Below are 22,151 nucleotides of genomic sequence, written 5' to 3' on the forward strand. Positions count from 1 at the left end.
GAGATACCACACTGATTGTTCCACATCTGTTACCCCCAGGAGCCAGGTCAGGGTTTGTCACACTCTTGGGGATGAGGGGGACTTGGAGGGGGTCAAGTAAAAATCTGTGGAAGGTGGAGCCTGAGCGTGGTGGAGATTAGGTTGGAAAGGCAGTTGGACGACTTAGTGTGGGTCAGGAAGACCACTGAAACCAAAAATAACCCAGCTCTAGGGGGAAAAAGTTACCACATACACCAAAAGGAATTTTTCGACTTTATTTCCCCCCCGCACAAATTTTCAGAAGAGGCTAATCACAAGAGAGATATAATAGTCAGACAAACATTATGCACATGTACACAGTTATATATTTAACTAATAAATTAACTCAAAATTGACAACTTCTAGATGGTGAACCCACTTGAGTTGAGGGAAATGTCCATTTCTGACATCTTTTTATTACACTATTCTAAATGAGAGGAATACCTCATTTACTTACATGGGTAAAATTGTACTCAGTGATCACCACTGCATACTAAGAAATATGCCACTAATTAGCCAAGGTCATCAGATCATAAATTATACATGAAGGATCAGAAATTTGATGTTTTGTAATCTCTTTTAGACTTTAACTTTCGCAGAGTTTAAAAAATTTTTTTTTCAAGTTCATTTATTTGTTTTCTATAAGTAGCCTGGTATACAGGAATATGCGCAAATCGCTCCATAAGAAAGAGGTGCTATGTAGAACCAGACTGAAATCTAGAAGCAAAATAATCAGTAGTTTCTGTGTGCATAGCAGTTTCAAATTATTTGAAAGCTCCAAGAACACTCAAAGACATGTCCATGGACTGTAAGCAGGCAAATATATACACATACTATAAAGCCCTTTTAACCAGAATGCTGGATTTTCTCTTTTCTTGAACTTTCCAATTTACCACGTTCATAGACATAGGTAATTCCCCACTTGCAGGAAGCATCTGGTGGAATGCTAGTTTAGCAAGATGCTCTGTAAAAAAGGGCTTGTGATCAAATAAATCTGGGAGTGCTGCCCTAGTCCCATATTTGTTTGAACTTGAGAAATAATATGAAGGATAATGTTGAAGACATTGTCCACCACATCCCACAGCATCCCTGCTGGGAGGGCCCAGGAGAAGAGTGACATTCAAAACTCGGGGCTGAGGGAAGCTGTGCTTTTCCAAACCCCCTTGTATGTTTTATCTTTTGGTTACTTTAACTCAGAACTGATCAGAATTTCCTCTTTGGTCAAATAGGCAGTTCGAGGCAAGCTTATAAACCACTTCTAATGAATGTGTAGAACCTTAGAGAATGAATTTCTGAATAACTTTAAAGTAGTTATTATTTTCTCTTTGTCCTGCTTTTCTTTAACTCTAGTGTACCTTCGGTTCTTTGGAGAATCATGAGAAAGCAAAAATTGAAAGAGGGGATGATGGAGAGTGAGGAGAGGGAGAGATAGAGACAGAAAAACAAAGATATAATCACAAATTACTGAGGTCCTACTTTGTGTTAGGTGTTGTCCCAATTCTTTACACATATGAGTTTTAACCCTTTATGTGTATAACTCCTTAGATGTATTTCTTTGTTATTTATTTATTTTTATGTTTAGTTTTTGTTTTGGGGGGAGGTAACTAGGTTTTATTTATTTACTTATTTATTTTAAAAGAGGTACTGGGTAGATGTATCTTCTTAATCATCCATGAAGTTGTTAAGAGCCCCATTACATAGGTGACGAAAATGAGGTATAAAGAGATTGAATAACTTACCCAAACCAACACAGTTAGCGGCAGAGGCAATGTTGGATTCAACCCCAGGCACTCTGGCCCCCGAGCACCCACTATGCAAAATTAACAACAGACTAAATGGTTTGGCTTCCATTCTATACTGGTTTACTCTTATCCTTGAACCATTGGTTAACTCCCAGATGAAAAAAAAAAAAGAGGAGCTTATTTCTAAAGCGTGTTGATCTGGCACCAACAGCCCCAAATCCTAAATGTACAGCACACTGGGCAGTGGGAAACGCTGCCAAGAAACTGTGAGCCAGAAGGACTTAAATGAATTGCTTTTTAAGGATGATGAACTCATGAAGGTTTTATTATTATCAGGTATTGCTAAATGCCAACAGTAACTGTTTTTTCTCCTTTACAGGTAATCAGAAGTCACAGCTGTGTATATGGGGGTGGGGTGGGGAGCAGGGGAGGAGGTGGCAGGTAGGGGGTGATAACAGGGGTGACAGGAAGATATTCTTGTTTGTCATTTACTGAGCTGGTCTGAAGATGTAATGCCCCTTTTGACTGTCTAAGAAATCTGTGAGCAGACATAGAAAACAAACTTCTGGTTACCCAAGGGGAAAGGGTGGGTGGAGGGATAAATTAGGAGTTTGGGATTAGCAGGCGCAGAATACCATATACAAAATAGATAAATAAGAAGGTTCTACTGTATAGCATGGGGAACTATATTCAATAGCTTGTAATAACCTATAATGAAAAAGAATATGAAAAAGAATATATATATGTATAAATGAATCACTATGCTGTAACACCAGAAACTTACACAACATTTTTTTTTTACTGAGGTATAGTCAGTTTACAATGTTGTGTCAGTTTCTGGTGTATAGCACATATATGAATATACATATATTCATTTTCATATTCTTTTTCACTGTAAGCTACTACAAGATATTGAATATATTTCCCTGTGCTATACAGTATAAACTTGTTTATCTATTTTATATATACCAATCAGTATCTGCAAACCTTGAACTCCCAGTTTATCCCTTCCCACCTCTCTCCCCCTTGGCAACCACAAGTCTGTGAGTCTGTTTCTGTTTTATATATAAGTTTATTTGTCTTTTTTTTTTTTTTTAGATTCCACATATGAGTGATATCATATGGTATTTTTCTTTCTCTTTCTGGCTTACTTCACTTAGAATGACATTCTCCAGAGCCATCCATGTTGCTGCAAATAGCATTATTTTATCATTTTTAATGACTGAGTAGTAGGCCATTGTATAAATACACCACATCTTCTTTATCCAGTCATCTGTCAGTGGACATTTAGGCTGTTTCCAAGTCTTGGCTATTGTAAATAGTGCTGCTATGAACACTGGGGTGCAGGTGTCTTTTTGAATTAAGGATCCCTCTGGATATATGCCCAGGAGCGAGATTCCTGGGCCATATGGTAAGTCTACTCCTAGTCTTTTGAGGAATCTCCATACTGTTTTCCAGCGCTGCACCAAACTGCATTCCCACCAACAGTAACACAACATTCTAATTCAATTCTACTTCAACTTTAAATTTTTAAAATTAAAAAAATTAAAAAAAAAAAAAAGAAATCTGTGAGCATCTTATGAAAGGGGAAGGGACTTCAGAAATTCCTAGGACATATTTGGAGATCCAAAGTGTGAAAAAGTACAAGTAAAACAGTGTCAATCTCTAGGGGAAAACAATCTGAATGGGACAAATCTTGACACTTCAGAAAAGTACTATTACCGTTGACATGGTTCAAAATCAAACCAAACACAAACCAAAACAAAACAATGACTGCTTATACTCAGAAAAAAGAGACAATGAATATGACTGAAAAATTATACAAAACCTTCTATACCTCTGAGTACATCAGTGACAAGAGCGGCCACACCATCAGGACCAAAAGACTTCTGTGGGACAGGTAGTCTCTCAAAGCCTCTGGGATATGAGGAAACGGGCTCTTAATCTCATTAGGTTGTCCACAAGGTCCCAGTTAATCAGTGTCTACATTCATCAGGGTTTAGCCTGGTACACTTAATGTTACACAGTTAAATGCCACAAGGTCCAAATCAGCTTAAACAAGTCATTTTTCCCCTTGGTGCGGCTGCGTTACACAGCCAGCAAGGCCATACGACTGAGGCAAAATACATCATAATTAATTACCAGACGCCTGAAAGGAACCCACTCCGCTAGTCTCCACATTTTATTTAATGGATTAAAAATAAAATACTATTAACAATAAACACTCCTGACTCCTAATAACTATTTAGTTGACATAATGACTGTCTCAGTCGTGTAACAGGTTTTTAAAAAATTAAGCAGCACATTTTTGCATAGCAGGCTATACGGACAACATTATCATGTAGTTCTATGTGGACAACGATTTTTTTAAGAAATTGATCCTTGATGTGTTTCCATAAAGGTGCTTCTCTAAAGCTCAGTCTATTAAGAAAAATCACCCAAATAAATGTTTACAAAATTAACATAAATATTGATGTGAACTAGCTTGAACTCTGCTGTTTTACTGTTTGACATTTTGACCACAATTTCTTAACGTATGCATCCCTTATAAACATATGGTATATAGCTGCTTCCTAAAGATTACCTGATAATATTCTTAATTTTAAGCTCATCAGAATGTCTTATAAATCCACAGGTCTCAATATTTCTACAATTAAAAACAATCAGAGTTTCGAGTTTATTTGAGGTATTTCAAAATTTGTTATCAAAAGGTATTAGAACTATTCGAGGGATTTGAAAGGTTTCCAAATTAAAGATAAACATTTCAGGATTAAGGATCAATCTAGGAGAAAGCTTTGATAAGTCTCCATTTTCCTTAATTTTTTGAGCTTATTCTTTAAGTCCTAGGCTGCTTCGGCTGAATTTTGCTGAACTTTTGCATACCAATTGTTCATTTTCAGCAACATTCAGGGTATGCCTCTTGCATTTGTCAACCTGCCTAAGCAAAAGATTTGAGGGAAAAAAAAATTTCATTCACTCAGCGAACATTAAGTCTTGGGCACTGGGCAAGGTTGAGGTCAAAGGGTGAATAAGACCTAGCCCCTAGTATAATTACTCTTAATTAGGAAAGGAATATGCTAGAATTAATGACTTAATTTTCACTTTTGACATTCCATTGCTCGTGTTAACTTTAGAAATGCTCACATTAAAAAATGAAGTCTAAGCCTGTGATGGTTTAAAAGTAGTGGGCAGAATGGATTTCTGAACAATTTTATTTTGAGGCTTAAATGGTGAGATGTTAATGATTAACTTAGTGGCACAAAACGTTCCATTGGATATTCTTTGTTTTATAACGTGCCAAATGGATGAGACCTGTTACTGGGGTGAGTTACTGAAATACCCTCAAACAGTAAAGTTGGGTTGAAAGTCTACTGAATGTGCCACAATGATGACATTTTATTTGCTACTCTTGACTGTGAGGATGATGAGAATTACTACCACCTTTATCCTAACTGAGGCACACAAAATGGTGATTGAGAGACCGTTGAGACTGCACCTAAGTTTACATGAAACTGTTTATTCCCAGGTCCTACAGCAGAGGCTTTACGCTGTACTCATGGGCAAACAGGCGCTAAGCAGAATTAGCCTGGAAGTTGAAGGAGTGGACTTGAGTTTTTGACATGTCTGGAAGTTTTTTGCTACCGGGTATATGATTTTTTCTGGATGGCTTGCTTGGGGTGCAGATTTCAGAGAGCTTTTGTATAAAGGTGTGAAGAGATGGGTTGCTACAAGACATGGAAGAAGGAGTTTTAAGCAGAGGCAGACCTGTTACCCTAAGATTTAAGGGGCATTTCACAGCAGCAGTCAAATGCAATTTACCAGTTGAGAGGTAGCTGAATGGATGCTCCTGGGATAGAAGAGCAAACAGCTTTGAATTCTAATAAATAATTATAAACCAAAAAAAAAAAAAATTGCAGTCTATGAAATGGCCTTCTATTTAGAGCGATTGTCATGTGAGGAACTAATGCCTGCATTTTTCAGCTCTTCCTGTTCTTAATGGCCTTTAACCCCAGCAATTAGAAGAATGTGGGTTAGACTCCACCCACATGTTTTCTTAAGAATTTATGGAAATATACTGTCTATCTCTATGGGAATAGTTCTAGGGCACCAAAGGGCCCTAGTTGTGACCATTCATGTTCTATCAAAATCTAAATCCAGTTTCAAATGTGTTTGTTTATTCCATTTCTCAAAGTCCTTGAGAAAAATTACTCCTAAAAACACTAAAATGTGAACCATTCTCATTAACAGATAATGACACCTTACAGCACATGCCACTTCTCTTTTCTTGCCTTACTGATGATATTTGTTACAGAGAATCCTTGTTTCATGATGGAATAACTGGAGAACTCCTATTGCTCATCAGCTTAAAGGTCAAGGGTCATGCTGGTCAGTCACACTTCTGAAAGCAAACAGGACAGACCTACTACTTCCTAGGATGAGGCATGGAACAACGAATAAAAGTGGCCAAATACCAGAGAAACAGTAAATAAAAAGAATGTCGACAAAGCTCGGAGCACCTGGTTGGTATGAAATAAATTAGACCAGGCACATTTACAAAAGTTTTCCTATAGAAAGAAATGTTTAAATATGCTAAATACAGCAAATATTGTGACTCAGAATTTTAGTCCAGCATGTTTTGAATATGAGCAATAGTGTTTATGTGTAGCAGACATGCCAACCGGTTTTTACTGAACATCAATATTTACTGTCATTGGGGTATTATTGATTTTGGCTTCTTGTTGGTCAGTATTTTCCTTCAGAAAAGCACCTTGGACTTTCCTGCCTTTGTACATTTATTTAAGCAGTTCCCTTCACTCAGAATGCCTTTTCCACATATTCAAATATTACTCACTGTCCAAAAGCCAGGCCAGACTTCACCTCTCCCTCTCATGAAGATTTCCCTAATCTCAGGAACTGGAGTTAAGTACTTCCTTCTTTGACGCTCCGAAGAACATCCTTGCAACATGATTCAAGTATTCAGAGTCACTACAAGTTAGACTTGGCAACCCAACATTTACTGAAATTTATCTCCTTTTTTAGACTGTAAATGCTTTGAGGGGAAGCACAGGACTGCACTTTATTCATATTTGCCTATTCAGAATCCTTAGCATGAAGAACTGTTCTGCACACAGCAGACAGAATATTTGTACGTACATACTCATGCTCTCAATGAATGACTACAAATAACTGTCATAATGTAATTCACACCCAACACTAATTTTAAACGGTTGTAAAAATTCATTTAATCATTCATGATTTTTTGAACACTTCACTTTTGACCAGGCACTCTTTTAGGAGCTACAGACACAGCAGAGACCAAAACAGACCTGGTCTCCTAGACTTTAACTTCTGATGCCAAAAAAAAGGACATATAAATATAGACTACAAAGTCGGGCTGTGATAAGTGTAGGGTAAGAGGAGAATGCAAGAGACAGTATTTTAGACAAGGTGGTCAGGAAAGAGCTTTCTGAGGCGGCCACACATGAACAAAGCAAGTGTGAACCCTAGGGAATATCTGGGAGCAGGGTTTCTGGGCAGAAGTACTAGCAAGAACAGAGATGCTCTGGCAAGAAAGTGCTAGGCATTTCAGAAAGTCGGGTAAAGAAGAGTGGTAGGAATTATGGTTGGAGGGCTAAGTGGCCCAATAACGGGAGGCCATGTGGACCATGCACAGTAAAGACTGGGTTTTGTGCCAAATGTGATACAAGTTACTGGATGGTCTGATCATAGGATGACTTCATCTGATTTAAGATTTCAAAGCACCTGGCTGCTAACGATTAAAAAAAGAATATATGGGGGCCGTTGTAGAAGGGAGATCAATTAGGAGACCACCACAGCAGCGCAAGGCAGAGGTGCTGCTGGATCAGGGTGGTAACAGTGATGGTGCAGAGAAGTGGTCAGCTTTGGGAAGTCCTTAGAAGGCAGAGCCTCCAGGAGCTGCTGATGGATTGGATGTGAGGGGTGAGACAGAGAGAGGAATCCAAGTTGGCTCCAAGGTTTTGGTTTGAACAACGAAATGGAAACAAATTTCCATTGAGATAAAGGACACTGGAAAGAGAGAAGGATGTGGGGAAGTAAGAGTTCTGTTCTGGACACATTAAGCTTGAGTTGACAAATAGCAGTCAATTGGACATGTCAGGTAGGTAGCTAGATATAAGTCCACAGCTGGAGATACAAATGTGAGATTTACGGGAATACAGCCACAATCTATTTAAACATCTACATGCTTTTGAGGCTATAAGGTTAAAATTAACTGGTATACTTTAAAGCCCACGTACAACCTATTAAGTATAGTGAATTTAAAAAATAAAGTTACTTTAATCTGTTGCCTACCACATCAACAGTTGACCCTAATCCCAGAGGCATAAATAAGCATGTACATTTTGGGCAAACTTTAATCATAAAAAAGAATGAAGTATATTCTACCATAAATATTTCAGCAAATAGTCATATGACAGAACATGAATGTTTAATCTAGACATCACCTCGGTCATTGTATGTTAGACAGTATGTCTGTGATTTCCTCTAGAAATTCCAAATTGCAGCCAATTTTTTTCCATGTATAAGTGAAAGTGATACTTCCCCATTATTTGCCACCTTTTTCTTTATCTCTTGTTCTCACTCTCACGCTGCACCGTGTAGGATTCTTAAAAGAATAAAAATGTATTTTATATTGTCCTAGCCAACTTTGTGCTGCTGACTCAAGGGAAAAACCAACCTAATATAGGTTCCTACTCAATGTATGTCATATACACATGTGGTAAAGGAAGATTTGGGGAGACATGGGAAATCATCATTTTCCCCCCTTAGGAATAAAATTAGCTAATTCTCCTCAACTCCTCAATTCCCCAAAGAATAATTCCCCTCATTTATTTTCAAGTGAGGCTGTTAATATAAGAAAAAAAATGAGTGGAAAATTTACCGGTCCCAACTATGACTAGTCAACCCAAAAGACACAATCTGTGTCAGCAAGGAAATAAAAGGTGAAGAAGAGACATAGTCCCAAGTCAGCTGAGGGCTGGATGGTTGCAACAGCCTTCTCGCCGGTCTTGTCTTCAGTCTCTCTGTGTGGCTTCATTCTGTTTTTTTCATTGCTAAACTAATCTTTTTGCAGCACTGTGTATTAGCCTCCTACTGCTGCTGTAACAAATTACCACAAACTTAATGGTTTAAAAGAACACAGATTTATTCTCATAGTTTTGGAAGTCTGAAGTCTGAAATGGATCTTACTGGTCTCAAACCAGGGTGTTGATAGGGCTGTGTTCCTTTTGAAGGTTCTAGGGGAAGATGTGTTTCCTTGCCTTTTCCAGCTTCTAGAGGCACCAACATTCCTTGGCTTGTGGCCCCTTCTTCCAGCCTTAAAGTGAGTGGCATAGTATCTTCAAATCTCTCTGTCTGACCTCTGCTTCCATCATCACATTTCCTTCTCTGACTCTAACACTCTTGCCTTCCTCTGATTAGGACCCTAGTGATTTCAATGGGATGACTTAGATAATCCAGGATAATCTTCCCATCTTAAGAGCATCACCAGTCACATCTGCCAAGTCCCTTCTGCCATTAAAATAATATATTCACAGGACATCTTGAGGGAGAGGGGCATTATTCTATCTACTGAACATTGTTTTCAAATATTTCATTTCTCAGAAATGTTTTGTGATCATCCTGGAGGTTAATAACTGGGGCTCTGAGTCAGACAACCCTGGATTTAAAACCTGCTTCATCACACATCAGCTGCGTGAACTTGGACATGATTCTTAGCTTCTCTAAACCTTAATTTCTGATTCTAGAAAACGAGATAATAATGGTATCTATTTTATAATGATAATGAGATAATAAATGCAAAACACATGATATAATTTAGTTTAAAAATACTTATTGAGTTGCCCTCTGTGTGCCAGGCCCTGCGCTGGGATATCATATTTCTCTCTGAGTCGAGAACAAAGTGTCTGGTATTAGAAGCCCTCCACAAAGGCCTTTTCCTCCAGTGCTTGTTGGCTGTCCACTCCCTGGCACCCGCCATATACTATTTTGCCCTAATACTTAACTGTTCACATAAATATGCCTGCCCTAGCTAAACTACAAGATCCAAGGCTAGTATCTTCTCTAAGTCCTGATTCTATTTTAAAATAAAGGAAGTCGGTCTAATGTGCCTGTCCCCCATCCACCCAGTACCAAAGACACCCACATTCCAGCTCCCTGCTTTCTCTAGCTTAATATGCTCTTAGCCCAGTCAGACCCCTCCTTGTGTCCTGTCTGCTACCTCACTACAGCCTCACTCAGCCCCAAATTCGACCCTCCTAGCTGCCGAAGCAGCCCCTGGCCTCCTGTCTCTCTCACCCTTGCTTCTCAAGGAAGTTTCTAGAAGAGTGGCTTTTGCTCTGGCTCCAGACCTAGAACACTGTTGAAGAGTAACTGGTATATTTTGAAGAAACAGTGAATGGAGGATTGAATGAAGGAAGGGGTACCGGCAGTATCTTACTACAACCTGGTTTCCTGTTATTACTAAATCAGATACAATGTAGATTGGTTGTCTCCTCTCAAAAAATAAAATCATTTCACAAAAGCAAAGTCTGAGAAAACCGGAAAGGCCCAGTTCATGTATGAATATGTAGCAGGCCTTTATTCACATACTTGCATTCCAGAGAGGGCCCACAGTACATGGAAAATCAATCATGAGTCCAGGTTATTATTTTTTTTTAAAGGAGGGGATCTTTTCCATATGACACCTAATGGTGGCAGCAATAATACAAAATAAGCTTTTAAAAATCGTCCTCCATTGTTCTCCATTATTTGGGTCTTTGATGTATCCTACATTATGAGCTATCAAAGCAAGACAATACATCCAAGGGAGAGAACACTGCTAATGAAGGAAACATTAAAAGGTTATGCTTTCTCCCCGTTACTTTTGTCTTCTTTGCAAATGGTTTTAAAGGTCATTTTAAAAATAGCCTGCAAGGCTACAAAGCCCTCTAAATATTTAAATAACACAATGCGGCTTATTTTTACATAGTGTTCTAAATGCACATCACAAAATGCTTCACAGAAATGTCAGTCAAAGGCTAAAGAGAATAGAAAGGTGCATTTGAAGACTGAACAGAAGGAAAAGAATGATTCAGATGAGAAGGAAGAGACCTTTCAATAAACAGTACATAAACTGGCTGCACAAATGAAAATACAACCATACACTTTAGATAATTAGAGAGACTTCAGAGAAAGGGGTCAAACTGGAGACAGCCCCAAATCAAGATGTCACATATACTAGGGGAAGCCAACTGAGTCTTGGGTCTTCAAATGGTGGTCTGATAATGTTACTCTGAAGAAAGCAACTAGAATAAATTGGTGGGGGTTTTTTGTTTTTGATTTTAGCATTTACCGTGTGCCAGGCCCTGAGCTCAGTGTTTTATTCGTCCCCTCATTTAGGCCTCACAGGTTAGGTTTTACCTTTAACATTTACAGACAAAGAATCCGACCCAGAGAGGTTCAATCAATTCTCAGAGGTCACGGTGAGCACAAGAGTCCAGACTCTTCCAGATCTGTCTCATTCTTGAACTTCCAATCCAAGTTAGTGCCAAAGAATGAGAACCAGACAAGAAACCAAGAAGTAACATATAGAACCACAAAGGAATTAGAAGGAAAGTAAGAGTTTGTTTTTGGTCTTAGTTATAACAGGAAAGGTTTTTCTGAACATAAATTCAAAGAAAAACATTTTTTAAAAAGAAAAAATTCTGCCACATCAAATTTAAAATTTCAGTACTTCAAGAACAGTAGAGGTGGGAGGGTGGGAGGGTAATAGCTCAGTAGTAGAGTGCGTGCTTAGCATCCACAAGGTCCTGGGTCCAATTCCCAGCAAAACAAAACAAAACAAAAAAAACAGTAGAAAAAGCCTACTGATAAGATTTGAAAAAAGTATGCCACAAACATGAAGCACACAGAGCAGTTACTAGAAGAGCTCTTGTGTAGATCAAGAAGAAACCCACAAACATCCCAACAAAAAAGTTCACTTTCAAAGCAAAAATAAGCAAAAGAATTACAATGATTAATAAACATGAGAGAAAATAGCAGCCTTAATAGTGATAAATAAATGCGGCAAGGCCACCAGAGCATCTTTTGGATCAGTTTCAATGAAGGTTTTAGGAAAAGCAAATTATTAACCTACTTTCGCTTATTGGAGGGCGATTTGATTTTACATATAAAAAAGTCTTGAAAATAGTCATGTGCTTTGGCCCAGCAATTCCACTCTTAGGAATTTATCATTAAGAAATAGCCAAAAATTTATGCAAAAAATTATGAATGACTATCACAACTGCAACATTAGAACAGTAAAAAAAAAAAATCAAGACAAAATGTCAAATAATTGGAATCTGGTTAAATAAATGTATGATACAGTCATAGGGTGGAGTTGTAGACAGCCATTAATTTTTTTTTCTCAGCAGAATATTTGATGATATGGAAAAGTCTTCATACTGTATTAATTTTTTTAAAGCAGGCTTTTAAAATACATAGGTATATATATATATATATTTCAGGGTTACAAACTTAAATGCTTACAGAGAATGATAGCAAATGCATGCTGTGATATGACCAGGTTTTATTAAAAAAGGGTGACCACATGTCCTGTCTGAACATGTTCACACATACACGCATCCACCAGCCTGTGATGTTTGTTTGAATAGTTGCTAAAAAATATCTAGAGTGGTTGGTGGATTACGAGTAATTTTAATTTTCTTCTGTATGCTTTTCTATTTTTCTTAAACTTTCTATATGGGGGTTGAAAAAACCCTATTTTTATAGTAAACAATTCTTTTTTTTTTTCCCCTAATAAATGTTATGAAATAGACAACAAGAGACAATCAGTGCCGGCTTGCTTTTAGACAGAACCACTGACACCACCCCACCCTGAGGTCGCTTTTTCTACCCTGTTTGCAGAGTTCCCTCTGAGGAAGCGGCTTTCACTGCGTCTGCTTCACAACCCTGTCTATCCTTTGACTATGACCTCTGGAAATGCACTGAAAATGCTAAAGCAGTGGTTCTCAGTCTTCACTGGTGTCTGAAGTCCCTAAGGAGCTTTAAAAAACGCTGTTGCTGACACCCCACCCTGGAGATTCTGATTCAGTTAATCTGGGGTGGGGCCCAAGCATTAGTAAGTTTTAAAAGCTCCTCAGCTGGCTGTAACATTGAGCCAAGGTTGAAAACTCTTGGTCTGATCTACACTTTTCAGACTGCAGCTTAATTTCCTAAAGGATGCATCCTTTAAGAAGATGGGAAAGAAGATCATGCTCATTCTTGGTATACGATGCCTGTCTATATTTCTAATCTATTTGAAATGATCACTATGAATTCTCTCCTTTAGGCTGAATAGTCCTTCATTTGATAAACACTTGATTATAAAGCACTGTATCATAGGGCTGTATCTCCTTCCTTCATGGAACTAAACACAACCTTCATTTAGGGTTTACTGGCAGGATTACATCATTAACATCTTCTTTTCCTCCACTGGACTGTAAACGCCATGAGGATAAGAACATCTGTTTTTTTCCCCCATGTATCCTCATAATTTGCAAATTGAGTAATGTACTTGGGCACCAAATCTAATCATTTATGTGTTCTCTGAGGATGACATTCGGGACGCAACATTTATGGAATTGCACACTTGCTGGGTATAAAGTACTATGACAAATAATGCCTGGATATAAACCAAAGCACAGACAGACTCCAAGTGCTATGATTTAGTAAGGGGGAGATGAATGCAAATATCTAAATGCATCACTAAGCCCAATGAAGAAGTGCCACTGCAGAGGCAGAAACCCAACGGCATCAACAGACGGAGAAGTGGTTTTTCTGACTGGGACTTTCATGGAAGCACCAATGAGGAAATATTCAAGTTAAGCTTTGGAGGATGAACAGATGTTGAGAGTCAGAAAGGGTGGAGAAAGGGCACTTGCTGCTGCAACATATTATCTCAAACTTATGGCTTAAAACAACACAAATTTATTATCTCTAAAGATGAGAAGTCCAGGTGGGCATGGCTTCTTTCTCTGCTCTGGGTCCTACAGGATCAAAATCAAGGTGTTGCCAGGGCTGCATTCATTTCTGGAGGTTCTGGAGATGAACTGACCTCAAAGCTCTTTCAGGCTGTTGGCCAAACTCAGTTCCGTGTGGTTGTACAACTGAGGTCACCATTTTCTATTGGCTGTCAGCCAGAGAACTCTCTTAGCCCCTTACACTGTCTGTATTTCTTTTTTTTTTTTTAATTTTTGGGGGGGGGGTCATTAGGTTTACTGATTTATTTTTAGAGGAGGTACTGGGGATTGAAACCAGGACCTCATGCATGCTAGGCATGTGCTCTACCACTTGAGCTATACCCTTCCCCTGTATTTCTTACCATTTTGCCCCTCTAGCTTTGAACCAGCAAAGGTACACTGAATCTTTTCTGCCTCCAGCCAAAGTTCTTTAAAAGAGCTCATGTGATTAGATTGGACCCACCAAGTTTAGGAAACTCACCCTGTCTTAAGCTCTGTAACCTTAATTACATCTGCAAAGTCCCTTTTGCCACGTATCATAAAATAATTGCATGTTCCAGAGATTAGGTCATGGATGTCTTCAGAGGTCCATTCTGTCCACCATGCCAAGTAACCCGCAGGATAATCAGTAGGATATGGTTGCAGCATAGATGCTGGGAGATATGGGCAAGGAGCTTCAGAGCCCTAAAAACCAGCCTGAGATGTCTGGAGTTTATCATGTCAGCAAGATGTGGTTAAGGCTCAGAGTGGGTAAATTTCATATACTAAAAAATATAGAATTGTTTTAGAAAACACCTCTTGTAATATAATTCTGGGAACATAATAGGAAGCTGAATGCCTGTGTTTTATATGCTCAGCTTCTACCATTACAGCCAAGAAGAGAGATACCGTAGCTGAAGCTAATTCTTTCCAGAGCTGTGGCTATCTTTCTGTACACTGATTATTACCCTGAACATATCTTCTGTTCTTGTTCCCAATCTCTGATCTAATGAAATAAATAAATTACATATATGTATATAATATATATATTTCACATATACATGTATATAGGGAAATAGATTCTCTCTCTGTATATGTGTGTATGTGTCTGTATATATTTATATATCTCATATGTATCCAATACTCTACATTCCTCTTTATAACTTGCCCTGATTCACTAACCATACATTTCCATTATCATCTCTGAGTAATAAAAAAATTCTTTATATCAACTCACCCATATACAAGCTTCCAAGTGGCTACCAACTTCCATCTCTCGCTAAATATCAGGAAACATGACTCAGACTCAAAATACCCCTAATAGAGATTAGGGCAAAAACATCGAGTGGAAAAGTAAGCTATGTTCATTTACTGAGTTCATATTCTGAGTACAAAAATATTGTGTCATGAAAACTAGAAATCTACACTTAAATAGCACCCTAACATTAAGGTTTGGCCCTTCACTCCCTATACACATTAAATCTATAAAAAGGAAGAAAACTATAAATCATCATCTTTAAGGAAATGCACATTGCAATTCTCATGAAATAAATTGAGGCTTTGACAACACATTTTTTCCCCTCTTTTGACTTAATACCTGTGTGTGTAGTAATAATCTTCTGGGCAAGAATTTGGATTCTGACGTCAAAGCGCTGGTTTAAATCCTCACTCTACCATTTTCTAGAAGCGCTATCTTCAGCAGATTACCAAACTCTCTGTGTCCTCCTCACTGTAAATGGGGACAAAAATGATACCTCCTTCAGAGGGTTGTTGTGACTTGACACATGTAAAGCACTAAGAATGGTGTCTACACATAGTGAGTACTCGACAAATGTTAGCTATTCTCTTTACTATTATTTTTAAATACATCAGATGTTATTCTCTGCAATTTATTTCCCCTACTTCTGTTCTCCCATTTCTTAAGAGGAGAGAGGTTTTAATTTCACAAAGACAAACCAGTTCTCAGACACAATAAGGCAAATAAAACAGTTTTCTTAGAAGTAAAAATCTTTGACATTTGCCCTTTCAATATAAAACTTTATAGAAAAGAAAGGTGAAGAAGCAAAGGGTTGAAATATACAGGGAAAGTGACTCTAGAAAGCTGCACAGATGCTTTTGACTGAAATAAACGCCTCCCTCCCTGCCAGGAACTGGGTTCTGCAAGTGGTTGAAGGTGTCAGGGGAGGTAAGAAAGCTGGACAAAGCCTGGAATAAAGGAGCAATGTGATTAAACGAACTCATGACACAGTGATGACGTGCCCGGAAGTTAATGCTGCCAGTTAAGAGAACGTGTTGAACACGTATTATAATGCATTAAAGCCCTACACAGTGACAGCCTGTGTGAGGGCTATGGACTGGCAGAGCTCATAAAACTTATGGTTCATGCCTTACTACTCACCGCTACTTTGTACCTGCAGTTCAAGAAGGACTCAGGAAAGAGCTTGTCTTTAAGCCATTTGGAGTGAAACACAGCCTCATCCTTCTTCACACTCTCAGTTTATAAGAGGGTATTATCATTCTTTTCAAAGGAAAACATGTGACTAGCTCCAAACTGAATAAACATAATTATCAAACATGTTATAACGTTTTCAGTCTTTCACTGAATGACTTACAGTCAAATAGGACATCCTATGTACGTACTATCCTGAAGTGATACTCTGAAACCTATTATATTTACTACTTTTGGTATGGATTTGCTTTAGAAATTACTCATTTTTTTGCAAAAGGAAAAAATCTTCGTAATGTTATGGCCTAAATGGCAACTTGTTTAGAGGAGCTGGAAAAACAAACTATATTTGTTGCTTTTTGCTCCAGGCCACTCATATTTCCATATATCTTTCTGTTGCTTGTCTACTTTTTCTTCTCATAAAAATAAGTTCAACGTAGACACACATGCTGAACATACAACTGCAGCTTAGTTCAACTTAGAAGACACTGTACAAGCTCCTTTAAAAGCCCCATAAAGATTTCTTTACACAATTTTCCTGTCTAAATCCACCTCATTTTTCTTTCATGACATCAGAGCTGCAGTGGTTTTTAATTTCATTTCAATGGGAAAGACATGGTTTTTCAACCTTATTTTACTAAAACCAACCAAGCACAAGCTAAGGTTAAAAAACAAAATGAAACAAAAAAACTCCCCTCTCCTGATTCAAACAATGCACTAAGAATGTAAGAAAGCATCAGAGGCACTTAAAACAGTTCAGGAATTTGGAGGGAGGGAGAGAAGGGAAGTCTAAAAGTCACTTTCCTCCCTAACACTGGGGGGAAAATCCTACTACTTTTTCGGAATACATTTTTATAATTTCAGTTATACCACTGAAAAGCTAATTCTGAGTATAACTATATTTGTGCATTTATTAATTAATCCATCCAAATTATGGGAACAGGACTAAACAATGTGCTCATTACATTCAGTTCTCTAAAAGTACAACAACAGTATTAAATGTTCAGCACTGTCTGCAAAGGTATCTTTGATATCAAATTTCAGGGAATTCCATTTAACACAGCCACTTCACATGTCTCCTTCAACAAACTTTATTAACTTTCTCTTTCTTCCATTTTATTAATGTATAACAGTCAGAGTTAAGTCCTTTTCCCTCGATATCCTTTCCAATTCCTTTCTCTGAGTCACACTCTTATTTATTCTCTGTGCCAGTCTCCGTGCCAGCTTTTAATCTGGTATTGTTTAACTCTCTTTCTCCTGTGTTATAAACTCTTGAAAACATATATTATACGCCTCTCCAGTTTCCACAGTGACTATTACGGTGGTAGGTACACAGCAGGTATTAAACTTGTTAAATGAATTTTGGGAAAAGAGCATTCACAAAGAACATTTATAGAGCTAAGGAATCTCAACTATGCTTTTAGAAACACCAGAAACAGAAAAATAGTAAATTTCCCACAAATTTGATGTCACTGAAGCACTCTTAAAACAATTGATTTTAATAGCTATTAAAAGGGGTTTGTACTTCACATACTCATCAGTGGGCTTCAGGGCCCACTGAAACATATAATTCTCTGCTCAGATCCTGAATCTAATGGCTAAGAAAGTCGGACAAACAAATGAAAATGTGAACTTACATATATAAATGGACGGAGCTTGGACAACATAAGTTTATGGATGTGGAATTTTTGAGTTTAAAATTTCAAGGTCCATGAAAGAATAAAACGTGTTTGCTGCTAAAAACCACTGGCCATTTTTAGACAACTAAATCACCAGTGGTTACCCTAAAACTAAGTGCTGTAATAATAGGATGTGCAAAATGGAGATGTTGGAAATGAGAAATGGTGAATTTGTTTACTTTGGTCTTTTTTACCATGGCTATGAGAGTAACTGTTTGGACTTCCGACTCTGCTAACCACAATTGTTTCTAAGGAGACTGGCTAGAGGAGGAGGCGGGGTCCAGGCAAAAGCAGTGGCCACAGAGAAGAGAAAAAAATGGAAAAGGGGATAGAGAGATAAGGAAGTGGATGTTAAAAGACTGATAATAAAACTACTACTTGTTTTTGTGATTATAGGTCACAGGCAATCACAAAGTGATCCTTTATTTTATCGAGATGAAGAATTCACAAGTCTCTGTTGGAAAGACTCTGCGTTATTCAGAGCGTTGCTGAAAAACCATAAAGGTTATTATTTTTTTGCACTATTATGTTCACTTATTCTTCTCCGTTTCTAACTGATCATTTAGAAACTTCCACTTCCATCCTAGTTGGATATTTTATTGGCATTATTAGCAGTTCTCAAAACCAACCAGAAGGAGGTTGTTTCTCGTTTTAAGATGAAATGAATTTATGCCGATAACACAAAGGGTCCAGAATAAATAGCAACTTAGGAGGAGTACAGCACTTCCTTGAATGCTTTTTTGGCTGCGAAAAAGAATGTTGCCACAAAAATCTGTTTTGCATCATCTAAATGCTTGAAACAAGAACACATAATTTAGAAGAAGAAAAAAATAAAAACAGTGGCTGCCACTTAGCCATAAAGAGCAAAGTCGTGTTAGAAATAGCTTCCCTGTGATATTTTGGTACATTTCTGGGTTTTTTCAGCAATCGACGTAATTATGTGGTTGGAGAGGGCAGTGTTTATCCACATTCCCATTTATACACTGTATACAAACAGAGGACTTGACTCCAACGGTCTGATGAGCACACGGGTTTGCGGCCACATCCTTGGCCTCAGCCGCTGAGGAAACCCAGGTGGTTTTATCAGATGTAAGTGCAATCTTTAAACTAGAGAATATTGATCTCTGATTCCACTTCTGTCTGTTCAAAACACCCAAGGCTTTCTCTGCTTAAGTGCTAGATTACAGTTGTGGAAGACTGTTTATACGAAGTATGTCAATATGCTAATTCATTCCATAGTTAGTGACGTTATGAGGCAGAGGCGGAGGAGGGCGAGGGACACAACACCCCCTTCCCCCCAAAAATCCATACTTCCGTTGTTTCTTTGTACAATGTGATACCAGAAATAAACCCCCACATCTTTCCCCGTGGCTATTCTGAAAACTTTGGAATGATTTCTAGGAAGCAGGGAAACGAAACTTCTGCCTATTAGAATATTCAAGCTTATCAAATCATTGCATGTGTTAGGATGACTAGAAATGCTAACTTTATTGTACAGGAAGTTCTTTCATGAAAATGACATTCTTTTTCAGTTAAAAATGTTCAGATGTCAAAACTGGTGCAAAGGAAAGTAACAAGCTGTAATAGCTGTTCCATGCAGCAAAAGTACAAAATCACGTTTCAAATATCACACAACTGCATCTATTCAGTTGGCACCCTCTTAAGTGGCACGCCCATTTCATCGGGCTGATGGCCAAAGCCCTGCATGAGTGATTCAGCACAGTGGCATACCTCATCCATTCACACATGTCTAGTACTGTCTGCAGCACTATTTACACAAGTTAAGAGATGTGAATCGGCACTTTGTAGCATACATTTTCTTCTGTGTGGCCCTTTATTAAAACTCGGCTGGCTCCCAGTAGCATTATACATTCTACAAGTTGATCCACCCTTACTAAAGGACCTAGTTCATGCTGCCCATGCTATTAAAATGATTTGTGGGACAAAATGCTGATATTTTATTGCATGATAAGACTCTAGAATCTTGTGACTAATTTTCTCAATTCAATTTTCAAAACCCTGCCAACCATCACTACAAGTATAACATGGATGCTTAGAATTGAATGTACTATTTTTGCACATATGTCTCTCTCTCTCTAAATATAGATAAAAATGTATAGAAACATGGACAAAATGTGAATACATCATCCCAACTCACTGCACAGAAGGAGGCTATGGAAACTCCGAGCCTCTGTTTCCTTATCTGTTGAATGGGGAGAGTAATTCTACCTAGACTGCATAGATGGGAGCAAAGATTAGGTGAGGAAAGGCTTATAAAGAGCCTAGCACATGGCCTGGCCCATAAAAAGTATTCCGTATCTACCCTGAGAGAAGCTCGATTTGTTGTCAGTCACAGTTTGAACGGGGACAGTAAAGCGAGCAACAGACAGTAGAGGAAGCTGCTGTTTCCAAAGGCACACCCAACACTCTGCCTGACATCACAGGGGAGTGATGCGTGGCACTCAATTTGACAGTCTTCCAAAAGGGAACCCAGGACATTCTATTTTGGGTTACAAAAGTTGTCTTGGCATATTTGGTCCTTCTCATTGTGCTTCCCCTCACTCCCCACTCAAATATTTCTCAGTAGTGCCGTGAGAAATGGCTTGACTTCATGAGTTCTTGAGGTAAGGAGAAAAATATATTTTATAAATTCTTCCTGTTAATTTCTGTTACCCATTCTGATGCCAGTGTTCAGCCTGAATTACATTCACTGGTAGTACGCTAGAAATTTCAGACTCATAGCAAAACCACCCATGATACTAAAATAATACTAAGGAGGGAGGGAAATTAATAGAGGAAAAGGATATATAAATTTACCTCTTTTCTGAATCTGTGGTTATGTGCTCTTTAAATACTGCTGTTGACTGTAGACAAATGAAAACCATTTGTTTCCAACAACAAACTATAGTGCATTCGCCCCCATGCCAGTTAGATCTGAACTTTGACCCAGGATGTTTTACATATAGGAGAAGAAAAGAGTACATTATATGTGACTGCCATTGACAACGCAACTTTGAGTATTTTGGGAAAAAAAATAAAAAGCTCCTTTGGCAGTAGGAGAAAGAGCTGGCCATGTGCACCAACATGACTCGTCTGTCACTTTAAGAGCTGAAATAGGAAAACCTGTACCATTTTTGTACTTTTGTTCATTCTTTTCAACTCATTCGAAGTTGCCCCCTGGGAGTTAGCCCTCCACCAAAAGTCTCTTTCAGTGCACAACTAGCTCTCTCTATTAAGCGTCCCCACCCCTGCTCTGCTGTAACACTGCCTCCTTTGTACTTGCCTGGTGAACTGACCAGCCATACAGTACAATGGCCACAATTACTAAATTACACTGCCTGTCACTGCCTTTTGTATCACACCTCTAACAGGTGCCATTACCATGATAGGGCAAATTGTAATAATCCATTCACAGCATCCACCGCCTTAATAATGTATTTTTTTTTATTTTACATAATCTGTGTGTGAATACCACAAGGCATTTGAATAGTTAGTAAATACACGGGGGCTGAAAGACCGAACTGCGTGGAATGCAGCGACAAACAAAGGCACTCAGGACAACAGACCTGAATGCAACCACATTCCTGATAAAGCTGACAGACACATAAATATATGTGCCAACGCAGAAATGGCCTCCAGATTTGAGGGTTTGGGGAAAATCAAATGGAGGGACCTGAGAATAACAAGACGTTAGCAAACTGAAGTTGTTACCCCAGGTTTAAAACTCTACATGGCGCCTAGGTGAGCCCAGCCACAGGCGTCCTCTGCTGTTGTCAGCAGCACCCAGGGCCGGAACACACCAGAGAATCATGAAAGCCCGAGCTGAGCCATGGGAAGTCTGCTCTTGATCACTGCTGCCCCTTCTCCCGGTCCCCTTTCCAGATTCATCTCTCTAAGCAGCCTACGAGCATACAGGACATGAAACATGACACCACTTAAATGATCTGTGAAGTTTACAGAAGCACTCCAAGTGTATACATGTGAATATGGGTGAATACACGTATCGGCAAAAATGCCTCCCTTCCTGAATATCATGGTCGGGGTAAACTTGAGTGGATCACTGATGGAGGTTTGGAGGCTTTATTTTCTGAGAGGTTGTTACGGATAAGATATACTCATTCACTAGCGCCTGGACTCCTGGTGGTTGGCCTCAAGGAAGCTTCATGTTTACAATATGATGATGACGTCTCACTTTTGAAAAGTGACTCAAAACACTTCCAAATGATAAGATTCTAATCAAGCATAAGATGGCATTGCTATTATGGAT

The 22,151-nt window shown here is 38.5% G+C and overlaps 1 protein-coding gene and 2 non-coding genes across 9 annotated transcripts in view; 2 read left to right on the forward strand and 1 right to left on the reverse strand.

Annotated features, from left to right (window-relative positions):
* Nucleotides 1-22,151, reverse strand: part of VTI1A (vesicle transport through interaction with t-SNAREs 1A) — a 341,791-nt gene that overhangs the window by 201,918 nt on the left and 117,722 nt on the right. The window lies entirely within an intron of this gene.
* Nucleotides 4,923-4,984, forward strand: LOC116667387. The gene has a single exon (XR_004324276.1). It is a non-coding gene; the product is annotated as a small nucleolar RNA SNORD75 (small nucleolar RNA).
* On the forward strand, nt 5,139-5,220 carry LOC116667425. The gene has a single exon (XR_004324302.1). It is a non-coding gene; the product is annotated as a small nucleolar RNA SNORD24 (small nucleolar RNA).

This window comes from Camelus ferus, chromosome 11 (genome assembly GCF_009834535.1).
Source record: "Camelus ferus isolate YT-003-E chromosome 11, BCGSAC_Cfer_1.0, whole genome shotgun sequence".
NCBI classification, from domain to species: Eukaryota; Metazoa; Chordata; class Mammalia; order Artiodactyla; family Camelidae; genus Camelus; species Camelus ferus.